Below are 14,619 nucleotides of genomic sequence, written 5' to 3'. Positions count from 1 at the left end.
TGCTCATCGAATTCTACAGCATCCTTGTGCCAGAGCTCACTGCTCCCAGGGCAGGTGGGAATGTATGTTTGCACCTCAGCTACTCGCCTGGTGTAGCTGAGTGAATTGGTTTCAGGTAAATATGTACAAAAATACCGGAGGGATGGGAACGCCACAGAGGAGACTAACCAAAAATGGGAAAATGGTAACACCTGAGAGTGGCTCAGCCAGAACAAATCAGGTCTGGAATAATGAAGGGCCCCAAGCATTAAGGACTGGCAAAAGCACACCAAGGGCTGTACAGAAGAAGGTTATTGAAATCTATTGCTGGATGAACAAGTTTTATTTCAGAAAAGCCTGAGAAATTATGGAACGTCTTCATATCCCCCCTGGGAGAGAGGGTCTCTTGCTTTCTCTGTGAGAAAGCCTGGACCTTGATGACTGTATTCTCAGCCTGCCTACATTAGGCAACAATCTCAGCATTAACTCAGTAACAACATATGAGTAAAAATATGCTCCAAGTAGCACGTTTTTGTTAGCCCGTATCTGTCAGTAATTCTTAACAAGCTTTGAAAATTCTGTCCTGCTCATGAAGTCTATATATGCAGTAGACAGGGTGGGATGTTTATGGGTAAGTCATTTTAAGAATTTGTTGACTAAATAGAGGAGTGAAACAGATTATTAACACAACCCTTTCCTCAGTGTCATAGAGATTGGCTTAAAAAATCCCTGTATGTGATTGCCCCTAGCTTCTGTGCTGGTAACTGGGCAGACCACTTTGAATTTGTTCTTGGGGATTTTTAGAGGAACTAAATCATATAATTTCTAAGTGACATAGAGAAAATAATAAAAAATTCCAAGCAATTTAATGAATGCAGTCCTTGATGTACTCCAGGACTCATTCCTCCTTTGACTCACAAATGAAATAAAATCTACTTTCAGAAAGATGTTAATCAACCAAAACATGTCTACAAATCGTCTAACTCATGGCTATGATATTGTCCTTTCTGATAACTTACTCAAACACTGCAAAGAAGTCACAACTGACTACTAAGAAGAAATATCAATATAATGCATATGTATGCCCCAAGTGTACCAGCCTATTTATGAATATTAGTTTACTGATCAAGTTTCCTCCATAATGACCATTTTCACAGGATTACATGATCCCTTGTGATCTGAGTTAGAAGGAAAAGTTTTAATAGAATTAAATATATTTTAACTCTCCTCCTAAGAGAGCCATGTATGATTCAAAAAGCAAACTCCTTCAAAGTGCATAATGTGCTTCAGGAAATTGGCTTAGTGCTGAAACCTACTGAAGCTGTTGTCCAAGAGAATTCTGTGATCCCTACTGATCTGTGTAGATGGGAAATGCCAGTCTGTAGTAGTTATTTTTATCTCTGCAACAGGTGAACCCTGCTTCCACAAGGGCAATGTATTTTTAATGCATATGATGTTATTATGTAAATTGGTTTAGCTGTGTAATCTACTAAAGGTGATTTCTCTGTCCCATGTGAACAACAAAGCCAATGATCGTATAATATTCATTAAAGATAAAATTGTCCTACTTCCTATAACCAATTCCCAAGTGCATTGCTCCAACAACTTCAATTTCTGTTCAATAGCGAACCTGATGCTCATTTGCAAAACTCTAACGAATGTACAAAATAAGAGGTAATGCATTTTTCCCAGCTTGCAGTCCCAAGCAGACTATAAATTATTTTCCAAGGAGCAACAGATGCAGTAATTAAAGAACAAGTAAGGTCCCATCAAAAGTTCCATCCATATTTTTTTTCTTCATCAACCTATAAATCTATGCCAATAGTGCAGAAAAATATCCTGCTTTGATACATTTCTGAAATTAGACATGAACCTTATTTCCATAAGTGCAAGTGCAAGAGTGACCCCCTTGTACAAGTGTATAGCTAGTCTCTCAGACAACCTTTATGATCTGCATACATGGATCTACATGGAATACTGCAATTAATTCATTTGAGGGCACTAGACATGCAAAATTAATTGACAAGGGTTAGTTAGTAAAAAATCAGATAATACCAGTGGCTACTTGTTTACTTGTATATCTAACCACTGCGGCCTGTTCGCAGAAATGAATAGGTGCAAATTAAATGCCTGTATAAGCCCCGTTTAAAATATAACATTTTGAGCTAAACTGTAATTGCATGTCCACCCCCAGGGAAGGAAAGGAGTTCCTAAAAATAATTAAATATATTTACACAGGAGTTTTTTATCTGGGAATCTATATACTTTTTTAAAACATGAACAAAACCTGGTGAATAAGCCCTTCACAACACGACAGAAAGATTAGATAGTAACAAAATAAATACTATCTAAAATAATATTAAATAGCAATAAAATATTTTAGTGGAGTCTGAACAATTCAGAAGTTCAGCCTTGCAATAAATATTCAAAGGCAAGAGACAATGTTCTTCAAATAATAAAAATGTATTTTCTAAAACAGTTGTCTAAGAGTAAGTTCCCTCCCTGCAAGACACTTGTGTATTTTAAAAAGTAAAACATCCTTTATTCTGAACAGGAGGCCACTAAATTTTGAAATTCAAAACGAGTTCTTGGCATTTTTTCTGTTATGAAAACTGCAGTTTTCCAGTGACAGAATGTGAACATAAACATTTTTATGGAAATTTGTTTATATATAATTTCTTTAACCACTGTCATAAAACTGTAGTATAGCTCTTCTCCGAAATGGATATCCAGAGAGAAATTCATTCAGCTTCCCCAGATTGATTCTGGATCAGTTTTTAATTCTAATGCTTTTCTTCCATTTCAAAAAACTGTTGTTTTTTTTTTTTTTATATAGAATCATGGAACCTTAGAATCATAGAATGGCTAGACTTGGAAGGGACTTTAAAGATCATTTAGTTCCAACCCCCCTGCCATAGGCAGGGACGCATCCCACTCGACCAGTTTGCTCAAAGCCCCATCCAGCCTGGCCTTGAACACTTCCAGGGATGGGGCATCCACAGCTTCTCTGGGCAACCTGTTCCACTGTCTCAACACCCTCATAGTAAAGAATGTCATCCTAATATCTAATCTAAATCTACCCTCTTTCAGTTTAAAACTGTTATCCTTTGTCCTATGGCTGCACATCCTGATAAAGAGTCCCACCCCATCTCTCCTTTAGGTCCCCTTCAGGTACTGGAAGGCCATTATAAGGTCTCTCTGGAGACTTCTCTTCTCCAAGCTGAACAACTGCAACTCTCTCAGCCTGCTCTCATAGGAGAGGTGCTCCAGCTCTCTGATCATTTTCGTGGCCCTCCTCTGGACCTGCTCCAACAGGTCCATGTTTTCACTTTGGTGAAAGCATTTGTGAGGCTGCGGTCCATATGAGATTCATGTGTGGACTAAATTAGCTAATACTAATAGCTCCTGAACTTTTTGTCCTTGTGTTGCTAAGTGTTGGTATGATATTCAGTGATGTATAAGATCAAAAATGAGAATACAATCACAATTATGGTTTGAATATAATCACATATGTATATTATATAGCATAAAAAGCAGATGAGAAATCTGTTTTAATTGCAGCCTCCTGGCTCACTATCATGGCTAATATAGAAGTTGCAAATTTTTTAGAGGATTTAAATATGTGGAGTCGATGTTTATATGGAAAGGAGTGGAGCAATCATAACAGGACAAAAGGGACAATTTTTGCTTTTTTTCTTTGAGACTTTAATATTTTGTCGTACCAAAGAAAAATATTGCAATACAGAATTTATTAATAGGGATTTATTAATATTTTTTATAACAGGTCCACTTGTTAAGCATTGAGTTAGTCAATCATGTAATTTAGTTAGTGTTTGCATCATATAACCCTCATTAGACTGTTGAAAAATTTGCAAAATAAGATGCTCGCTTTCTGTTGAAATTCTTTTTCTTTTGTTGATACACTCCTGGATTTTTTGTACTAATTGTGCTGTATTTTATACACCTTTTCTGAGCTTTTCTTTATCTCAAGCACTGTTAGTATAGTCTTCACTCATTATATTGCAAGGAAAAAATATTGCTTCATTGGTTAACTTTTTACTATTTAAACCAGGTGAATAATGCCCTGTGTGAATGGAATTCATCACAGCAGAACAAAGTCTACATGTCAGCCTGCATAGCCTTTAAAGTCAAAAGATGAAGTTCGGTTCTTGGCTTTCATTTCTGGGCTGCAGAAAATGGACTAGAAATGCTACTGGAGACAAAAAGCAAGGAAGAATCCTCTTTCCATACCCTTATGAGCACAGTGTGGACAGTCTGTCTTTTCACCTTCCGTTTCTTATACGTTTGATCTGGTAGCTGCTGAAAACGTCTCTCTTGCAATAGGTTAGCTAACCCCCCATTGCCTGGTGACCTGACACAACGCAGGCGCTCAGCAAAGATCTTCCTCCTATTCTCCTCAAGTTGGTTGGTTCAGTGTTTCTTTTGCAAACTGAGGTCTGTAGAATTTATTTCCTTCATAAGACTTCGAAATCTGAGCACTGGATTTTGGTATAATTATTCATGAGGTGTTTATTCTCTAAGTGGCCTGTCTTAAGGAGCTTGCTGGAGGGTCCTGTTACTCAGGACTGAGTTCTGGAGTTTACATTCCTAATGACAGCTCTCACATCCTCTTTTTGAGCCTACTCTACGCAAAGCCGTAATTTTCTTTTTCCAGAATGGAGTAATATAACTTCGTTGTGTGTGTCTTCTCATGAGATGTAAATTCTTTATTCAATTAATATTAAGCTATTGGCTTCAGCCACAAATCACATCTTCCCCAGCAGCTTAATGGAACAGTGCAGTCCAAGAATGCAGGATCTGCATTTTCATTTCCATTTGTATTCCTTCTGTTTCTTTCTCCTAATTATTTGGTTACCACTCCAACGCTGAACTGTAAACTTCACAGACAATTGATATAAATTGTCAAAGAAGTTAGATGTAACTAAAAAAGATGGGGAAAAAACCAACTAAACCTAATAAAATTAAACTTCGAGCCTTCATACTTCCTAGTTTAATTTTAATATCTTAAGAAGGAGAGAAGAAGATGTGAAAAGAATATTAAAGCAAATCACATAACCATGAAAGTCTTTTACTTTGCAAACTGAAAAAGACTTCTTCACTTTTTGGCTAAACTTTTTAGCCCAGTAAGTATGATGTAATTAAAAATATATGGAAGCATCCTTTTATCTCTAGATCTACATGTTGATACTGTGTGATGTTATAAGAAAAGAAAACTCTGTTTTAAAAGACCTTCAGGAGATGGATCACTACAAAAAATCTACATATAACTACAAGCCATGGAGAGAGTCCTGACTGGAACTCTTGTTGTTTCCAAAACCACATGCTGGAGGAAACTTGCAGGCTGCTTTTAACATCCAGTTGAAGCCTACAGCTGAAATAAGGCAATTTGGAGCTTTTAGTCTAAAGAACAGAACTGAGTTTTGCACGTTATATACAGATGTTTAGACATTCAGATACTGCAGACATTTAAATATTGGAGACAGATAGCTTATCTCCAACTTCTAGCTATCAAGTATCAGTAGAACATTAACTTGAAAAGTAGATTTGTTGTCCTCAGGTTGCAGTCTCATTTCTGATTCAAGTAAAACACACAGGAAAGTACAGGCACTGGCCTCTTATGTTGGTTTTTATTTTTCATTTTTTGGCAAGGTAACTGGTATACAGAACTTGCATGACTAATTTTTCTCTAATGAATTGCGATGCTTCCTACATGATGGGAGCCTTTTTGTGCTCTGTATGTTTGCGTTTCAGGCTGGTGACAGTGGCTAGGCAGATGGATCAGCTGAAGCCAGTCAGAACAAGTAGCAAATTTCCTGGGAAATGTATGGAGTATTTGTACTACAATCCCAAGAAAGCAAATAATGCTCAGAGCATTAACTTTCAGACTGTGACTTCTGCCTCCCAAAGGGCTCAATTCAGCAACTCTCTCTGAGTAGCATTTATTCATATGAGTAGGTCGATTACTTTCTAGCCTTCCATTAAGCACTTCTCAAACAGACCGCACAGCTGAGGATACAGGTACTTAAGACACATTTTCATACATGCCAGGTATCAGTGGTGTATAAATCATAAAAACTTGCAGGTCTTCAAATCCTTCTCAAAGACAAATCTCTTCCCCAGCTGAATGACCAAAAATCCTTTCTCCCATAGGTATGGACAGCAGAACTCCGGGGCAGGCACTTACCAGCATTTAGTGGATTCAATATGTGGGTTATTTTTAAGCTGAGTTTTAGTCCTTTTTCAATTATTCTGCAGAAATTAAACAGTATTCCTGCACTATTCCATGTAAATCCAATACTTCTTGGAACAAGAAAACCTAACTGACACTGTAGACAATGCAATCCTATTCATAAATTAACTGACTTAAATTTTTTAAAGTAATTAGGGTGTTCTCCTACACCCTTTATTCCTACTGGAACATGGAGCTAGAATTTCAGCAGATGACTAGACTTTCCTTCAAGTAGTTTGTCTTGGGTTTTTTCCCAAACATCATGTTCATTTTAAGTCATATGGTATTTGAAAAAGCTTCTTACATTACTTCAAGAGGTGGGCTATTAGCTGAAATCTCAAGCTCAATTAAAAATAAAGAGGAATTTTTAATATACAGTCTCAAGGGAAAAAGAACTTGAATATATTACAGGAATTAATTTTGAAGACTCAAAACCATAAAATAATAAAAAAGAACCCAACTCTACATTATTATTAAAACCTAATTGGATTATTTCTTAGGGCATGACTTACGATTTTAAATGGTTCTGAATTGTCTGCCTTATTATCGCCTTCAAAATTGCTGCAGGGGATAACTGTGTCTATGAAACACAGGCATTTCAGGCTCTTGTCCTCAAACCACAGAGCTGCTTAAACTAAACCAGGATTCAAGGTGTGGTACATTCCCTAAACCTGCAACGAGAACATCTGAGAGTATATCTCCTATTCTGTAGTGGATATGGTGGAGTGCATATCTCCTGGCAGCTCGTATTTTGTGTTGAACAATGCATAACGCTTGTTAATTCAGCTTAAGTGGTGTCAGGGGGGTATCAGTGTATCAGGACACATCAGTATCTATCCCTCTCCAAGAGCAGGTTGCAATCGTGATGCAATCATGATAGGGAAGAAGAGGTCACCAGCCACTTCAAGAACAGCTTCTTTTTCCCCTTCTCATCAGACAACACGTACTCCACATCAGGCTGTATAAATGAGGGAGAAGATTCAATTCCTTTAGGCTGTCTCCCTTCTTGTTCAGTTCATTACTGCTCTTGACAATTAATTTCTTATTTGGTAGAGAACTGCTCTACCAAGACAGTTTCTTAGCAAACAATATTTAGAGTAGCTCAAATGAATTACACTAAATATTCAGCGTAGAAAAGCAACTAGTGATGGAAGTTCAAATGACACTTTTAGAAATATTCTTTCTTCTTTATTTGGCCTCTCTTGGGCATTGAAATCATAAGGATTTCCAGAGGATTAAGCAAATGTTAGCCCAAATTAAGCTCAATAAATTCACCTTTTACATTGGAAGGTCAGAATCCCATGGGACTTTAGTTGTAGTGGAACATTTCAAGAACAAACACAAAATTTCCTTCCAGATCTGTATCTCAAATACTTCAGTGCTGTGTAGGAGTCTGAGAAACAGACTGGCATGAGCATGTTACTAATTAAATAATGAAAGGAAGAAGTACAAATCTTATCATCTTCAGACTTGGAGAAATGCCAAATGCCTTCCCAATTAGAAAAGAAAAACAATACCTATTGGTAACTCACACTGAAATTTTAATTTATGCCTGTAAGCACTGATGGCAGCGTACACAGGCTTGCCTGTTTATCTTGTGCTGTTTCTCAAACCATGTCTGGTAACTACGGGGATGTTTTGATATTCCTGTTCAGGAGCGGGAATCATTGGCACTGAATTCTGCGAGCCTCCCACCACTGGGTTCAGGGTTCCTGCATTCATGAAGACAAATTATTTGAAAATGGATGACTGCAAAAGATTGACTGTAGTCAATCAGTTCATTGAACTTTTCATTCCAGCTCCTTCCTTTGCATTCTTCTTACATAGTTTGAAATGATCTCTCTGCTGGTTGCTGCAATTATTTTCCATTAGCAATGTGTCTTTCTTACTGTAAGGCACAAAGAATAAACCTCATCTATCTTGGCACTAGGTCACTCACCTGCTCAGAAATCTGGGCCTCTCTTTATCCCACATCAGCAAGTCACTTTTCCCAACATAAATTGTACCTTTACATTTTACAAAAGCACCTAAGCGACTGTGTTCAGCCTTCTCTAATTTGAAGAGACAGGCTTTTAGGAGGTGTAGCACTATTTATACAGAGAGGAACTTGACTTTTAAAAGACCTTTACATGTCCATAATCTGTTTCTGAAGAATTTAGCAGTGGTTTCTTCATTTATCATTTATCCCCAGAAATCAAAGTTCACAAGAATAAGAAAAACATTTCAGGAGAAAAAAAACAAAAGGGGGAAAGAAAGAAAAAAATTATTTTCCCTTCTGCTTCAGAGAGCAATAAAAAAGCAAGTGTAACAGGCCTTTAGGTGAAGAAGAGAAAAATAATCCTCTGTTGTTTAACCTTCTGCAGACTAAAAGATTGAGGAAGAAAAAGATCTGGGTAATCAGAATGTCTCAGATACAGAGGGGTAATTTGTAACATGTAAAAGTTCTGCTACTCTCTGTCGCATCCCTTTATTTCTTGGAAATTTTGGGGTAAGAGGTGTTGGGTCTAAAATATTGTAAGACCATCTCAAACAACTATTATGTATCCTTGAATTATAGGTAAAAGGGGGTATAGGTATAAGCTTGCTTGAAGGTGCTATGTTCAGCAGGCATGCTGCAGAGGGAAAAGCACAATGAGAACAAGAATCACGTTAAAACTTCATTACTGCTTATGCTGTCTTGATAAACTTGATCTGTGCTGTCCCAGTACCTGTTTGTTTCTTATAGCCAAAAAGGAAGTATGGGACAAATTCCTCAATAAAAATATCCCCACTAAGTTGTTAATGAATTCCCTCTCACTGTATGGATTTGTTTCTAAATAAATAAATAAAAAATGTTGGGTTTAGGACAACATAAACAGAAAAATAAAATAGAGATCTATTGTGAAGTCTTCAGGAGGCACTGCATTCATTTATATTCAAACCATTATCAGAGAAGAGAGAGAAAGAAGGAATAAGGGTTTGTGGTAAATAAATATTGCCTGAGCCTACTAACAATTGCAATGGGAAGGCTTTTGTATGTGCTGATGACTCAAAAGCAGAAGCCAGCATAGTCAGGGTGAAACTGAATGCTAATATTCCCTGGAAAAAATCTAAGACTTAACTTCACTTGATATTGCATTCCTTGTGCAGTAGGCAAAGCCACCAGTGAATTGCATGAAGGGTTCAGATACGTGAGAAACTCACATCATGTGGTACTTGTCAGAAAACTCGTGACAAATGGAAAATACCAGTTCATCAAAACCTAAACTCTCTATGGTGACACAATTTCTGTCTTCAACAAGGATGGAAATGAAGGTCAAAGTGGAGAGAATGGAGACACAATCCTTCCCTTGGCGTGGAGCAGCCAAGGGCTCTGGAGTTACGACTACTTAACTCACATACTATAAGGTGAATTTCAAATCTGTCTCTTATTCAAATAAATCAGGAAAACATATTTCAAGAAAGAGATCCAAACATTCATGAGACAGACACCTGTCCCAAAACAAGTCATTTAGGTTTAATATGACACACGATCACATTTCAGTCAACCCAGCCTGCTGATTAAGTTTCCCATCATATATAAAGGCTATTGATAAAAATAGTAAAATGTAAGATTTTGATTTTAGAGAATTCCCATTTCAGCTAGACTACACCTTCCTTGAGAACTTTCAGCTTACACATGTGTATACTATAGTGACAACATTTTAAACAAATCATGGGGAAAAGAGTGAACAAGAAGAGCATGCAATTCAGAATTTAATATACACTCAAAAATCTCCCTTGCACACTTGCAACACACTAATCCTGCATATCCTGCTATATATATTTACTTCTACATCTCTGGGTACTCGAGTTTCATTAAAGTTTCCTATTGAATTCCTGGTGCATGCAAGATCAGGTTTTAAATGTGTCTCAAATAACATGAACAGTCAGTAGAGCTATTAAGCTGCCTGGGATGTTGGGCTGTAGTCATAAATGACAGCTTGTGCTCTCAGTTTATGCTGGAGTAAACACGAGCTGAGATGCCAGAGCCCTCAAAGTTGAGCCCACAACCATCCATGTTAGGATAATCAAGTTTGCCTTCCCCTGTACATGTAATTATATTAAAGGGTCTGGAGTTCTAGAAATAGGCTCTAGTTAAGGAAGCAAAAAAAGACACCTTAAGAAGTAAACAAAGACACAATTTTGGATTAGTGTAGCTGTTCTCACAGGTGACTTGTTACAGGACTTCATATTCACAGTCACTTAATAAATTACCATTACTGCAGAAAAAAAATCATGTAGATCAGAATTTTTAAGAGCAGGCAGAAAGTCAGCAATGTGCTATATTGATTCCCAAGATGCCTAAGATAGAGAAGATACAGAAATTTAACAGCTTCAAAAATTGTATAAAATCAAAGAGCAGAAAAAAGTGACATAGAAGGTGGCAAACATTCACCTTGGCAACCATCAAGTTCACAGACTACAGAGTCTTGAAAGAAAGTTGGGAGAGAGAGGTGTCTGCATACATTTCTTTATCATTAAAACCATTTTAAGCTACTGTATATAATGTATTCTTTTTATTTGAATTTTTATAAACAAGTAAATAAATTGGTTGAATTTTTGACACTTTTGCCAGAGCCTTCTGCAAAGTTCTCTTCATGTCAAAGAAATAGGGGGGAAAAAAAGAGAAAACATAAGAAAGAACAGATTTAATGATCTCAACATAACAGGCTGACTTTCCATTAGAACTGAAAAAGCAGACAGTTAAAAAGAAGTTGATTGGCAAAGCAGAAAGCACTTGTCAGAAGAGGTAAACAAGGTTATAAGAGGGTATAGATAGCATTGGCAGTGGGAAAGAGACGGGAAAACCAGTAGGTTTCGTTAAAATGAAATTTAAAGATTCCCTCTTCCTTATTAGTTCCTTTTTAATACTTAATACACATGACAAAATATCAAGGCAGAAACATGAATTGCATCCAGCAACAGGAGGGCATGACCTGAAAAGCATGAGTGAAGAGAGATATAAAGTTTTAAGAGAAATTCCAATTCTTATGTGACCTCTCCTGAAAGAGAAGATCTAAAAACATACAGAAACAGTAGAAAGCAAGGTACTATGTGGTCGTTCAGTCCCTTCAGAAGCATGAATAGGGCCTGGTTAGTCTGTGGAGAATGGAGCCTTTGATGGTCTACGATGGTCTCTATGGATGAGCAACTAAATTACCCACCTAAATTACTTACCTCTTTAATGGGAATCACTTTATTTCCTTCTTTACTTTCATATTAAAGTTTTTTGTATCTGTACACTGCTTTGTCTCTGGATATTCTTCCATTTAACCTCAAAAACCTTGAATTTCCCCCAAATCCATCCTCTCCAAACAGCTTGTAGAGCCAGATGCAGGAGACCAACCGTATTCAACAATGCAGCACCTAAAAATAAGTTGGGAGTTCTGAACTAATCTCTTTTCAGCTGGACACATAAGCTCCCTTTCAGCCAGCATAGAAAATTAGACACCTCTGAACTGTTAGCCAGCAGGTAACACCAAGCACAGGGTTAAAAAAAGCTGCTGTACCTAGAGCTCATCCCCAACTGCTCATTTGATACCTTTCTTTTTACAAGACAGAAGCTGTAGGTAGTACTAGTAGAGCTTACCTTTCCCATAAGAGCTGACTGGCTGGAGCACTTAAGATGATCTTCTCTATGACCTTCCCCGGCACTGAGGTCAGACTGACAGGCCTGTAGTTCCCCAGATCCTCCTTCCAGCCATTCTTGTAGATGGGCATCACCTTTGCTAACCTCCAGTCAACTAGGACTTCCCTGGTTAGCCAGGACTGCTGCTAAGTGCTGGAAAGTGTCTTGGTGAGCACTTCCATCAGCTCCTTCAGTACTCGTGGGTGGATTCCATCTGGCCTCATAGACTCGTGTATGTCTGTGCTGCAGCAGGTCGCTAGACATTTCCCCTTGGACTATCAGGGCTTAATTGTGCACCCTGTCCCTGTCTTCCAGCTCAGGGGGCTGGGTACCCAGAGAACTACTGACCTTACTATTAAAGACTGAGGCAAAAAAGGCATTAAGTACTTCAGCCTTTTCCTTTTCACTTTGTTTTCCCCCTCTTAACAAGTAATTCCTTTAGCTTTTTTTTCCTGCTCTGCTCTGTCCCTTCTTTCTCTGTACAAGTCTAGATGTAGAAAAAGTAAACCATTCAGATGTCAATAAGCCACTCATTCGTGTCTAAAGCCAAAGCCCTGCTGTTGTGCCCTCTAACTGCAGTTAGTTGGGAAGCCAAAGCATAGTTTCCTCCTTTCCTGTCCTTCCCTCCTCCTTTCCCTGATGTGATACATTAGATGTATTTCTGCATGTTCCATTTAATCTTTAATTGTGTGTCAATATCCAAAGCCACCCTCATTTCCTACACAGGTTTTGACAAGAGCAGAATTGAGCTCAACACTCAATCCCCGGTCTCTATAACCCTGCATAAGGTGTTCTAAGATGCAGAAAGCTATTAAAATTAATGATAATAAGATAGTCTCCTGCAGATTTACCAATATCTGGCAGGGAACAACCAACACTGCCCGAGAAGGTGGTCATGACAACCAATATACTGGCCCCTGCCTAGTTTCTAAGGCTTTGGAACTTAATGCTGTTCAGCTGATATAAAATGCAAAGACTGAGGTGGTCATTTGTTCTGGTTGTCAACAAATCTTTTCTTCAAATACAGCACTACAGCTGACTCATGCTACTACTATAGTTCATCCTATATTACATGTCTTCAAAAGGCCTGAGTTGTAAAAAGCAGCACATATAAGAGCTCAGCAAAGGCTTCAGAAAGAATTGCAAGTACTGTGCATATAAGATGCATATTGTAGCACAGAATAAATTAAAGCTTTGGTTCTTCGCAAGTTCTGAAAATAAGAGATACATAAAATGCCATGGCTCAGTGGTAAGTGACAAGGCAAACCATTCCTACCAAAACTTCTTCACTGCATATTTACTGGGAACAGTGTCCATGCTAGTGCTTTTTAGATATCTGTCTTTAAATTGTGCTGAATTAAACAATGACTTCCAATATTTACTACATACAGATTCAGATCAAGATCATTTCTGTTCCATCTAGGTTGGGAAGTGATATGTCAGTGGTATCTCCTTTGATATATTTCAGAATTGTGATGTTTGGATCCACTTCTATTTGAGGCTGAACATGTGTTTTTTTTCACTCATTTTAGACCTTTGCTCAGAGAAGAGTCATAAAAAGTGAATAATTACTGGGTCAGAAGGAAAGCTTACCCAATCTAAGAAAATCCTTCTTATTCTGCTCTTGGTAAGAAGTTAATCCAACACGAATTTCGCAAGCTTTTCCCCATGATTTCAGCTGGTATTTTATTATCTGCTGCATAAAGGAAGACTTCTTTCCTGACAATATGTAAGTTCATAGTAACAAAAACTAGATGTCACCAAAATAAACTACCACATAATTTTTAATGCCATGTAAAAATGTCTTAATTATATGGTCACTTTTTTTTTATACATCAAGAACTTTCAGAGTATTTGGGAGGTGAAAATGTAAGCATGCACTGATGAAGTCAGAATACAGTGAAGACAGAATACAGTGATAAATGTCCTAGAATGAAAAAAATAGCTAATTAGCAATTATTTCTTCCAGAAATCTCACCAATTAAGACAAATATTGGATACTGAGTGGCCAATAATCAACTCCAGGAAGCACGACAGAGAACAAGCTTGGCTGTTACTTCCTTAGATTTCTCTTTCCAATAATCCTTTCTACAAAAGCACTGCATAACAAACATTGAAAAGCATTTCCAAACATGAAAGCTTCCTGACTCTTTAAGGAAAAGTTCCTGGAGGAAAATTCCACGAAGATTTATTTACTATAATGAATACTGATATAAGATAATTGGTTTTTTCCTCTCACAAACGCATTTGGATTGTATGCAGAATCCTTCAAGACTTCTCTCACCTACTGCATTTTTTAGTAATGCAGTAGCACATGCTCACTTTTCTACTTACTATAGTTGTAGTGACCCTAACATCCTAGAAATGCTTCTTAATTTTAACATAATTTTCTAGGTTTGCCTTACAGCATGTGGAGACAAGTCTGTGCCATGATGTTACTGAAACTATTCTGGACTACAGTGCTAATGCAATTATCTGCAATTGCTGGAAAATCAGATGTTCCGATCCAGTTCTCTAGTCAATATATGTAAATATGCAGAGCTGAAGACCAAATAATGAATGCGAGTAACATAAAATGGGGATACTATGACATTATAGTTAAGTGGAATACTGATTTCAAAACTAGTAAATATCTCTTAGTGACACTCCCTTAACTCCTAAAGCAGATAAGGAGAGGGCTGTAAATGTATTTGTCTCCACAATCCAGTTTCGAGTTTTTTATTGTGTCTTCTTCCATACA

Source organism: Calidris pugnax, unplaced genomic scaffold, assembly GCF_001431845.1.
Source record: "Calidris pugnax isolate Ruff unplaced genomic scaffold, ASM143184v1 scaffold44, whole genome shotgun sequence".
NCBI classification, from domain to species: Eukaryota; Metazoa; Chordata; class Aves; order Charadriiformes; family Scolopacidae; genus Calidris; species Calidris pugnax.
Note: the sequence above shows the minus strand (reverse complement) of the source record.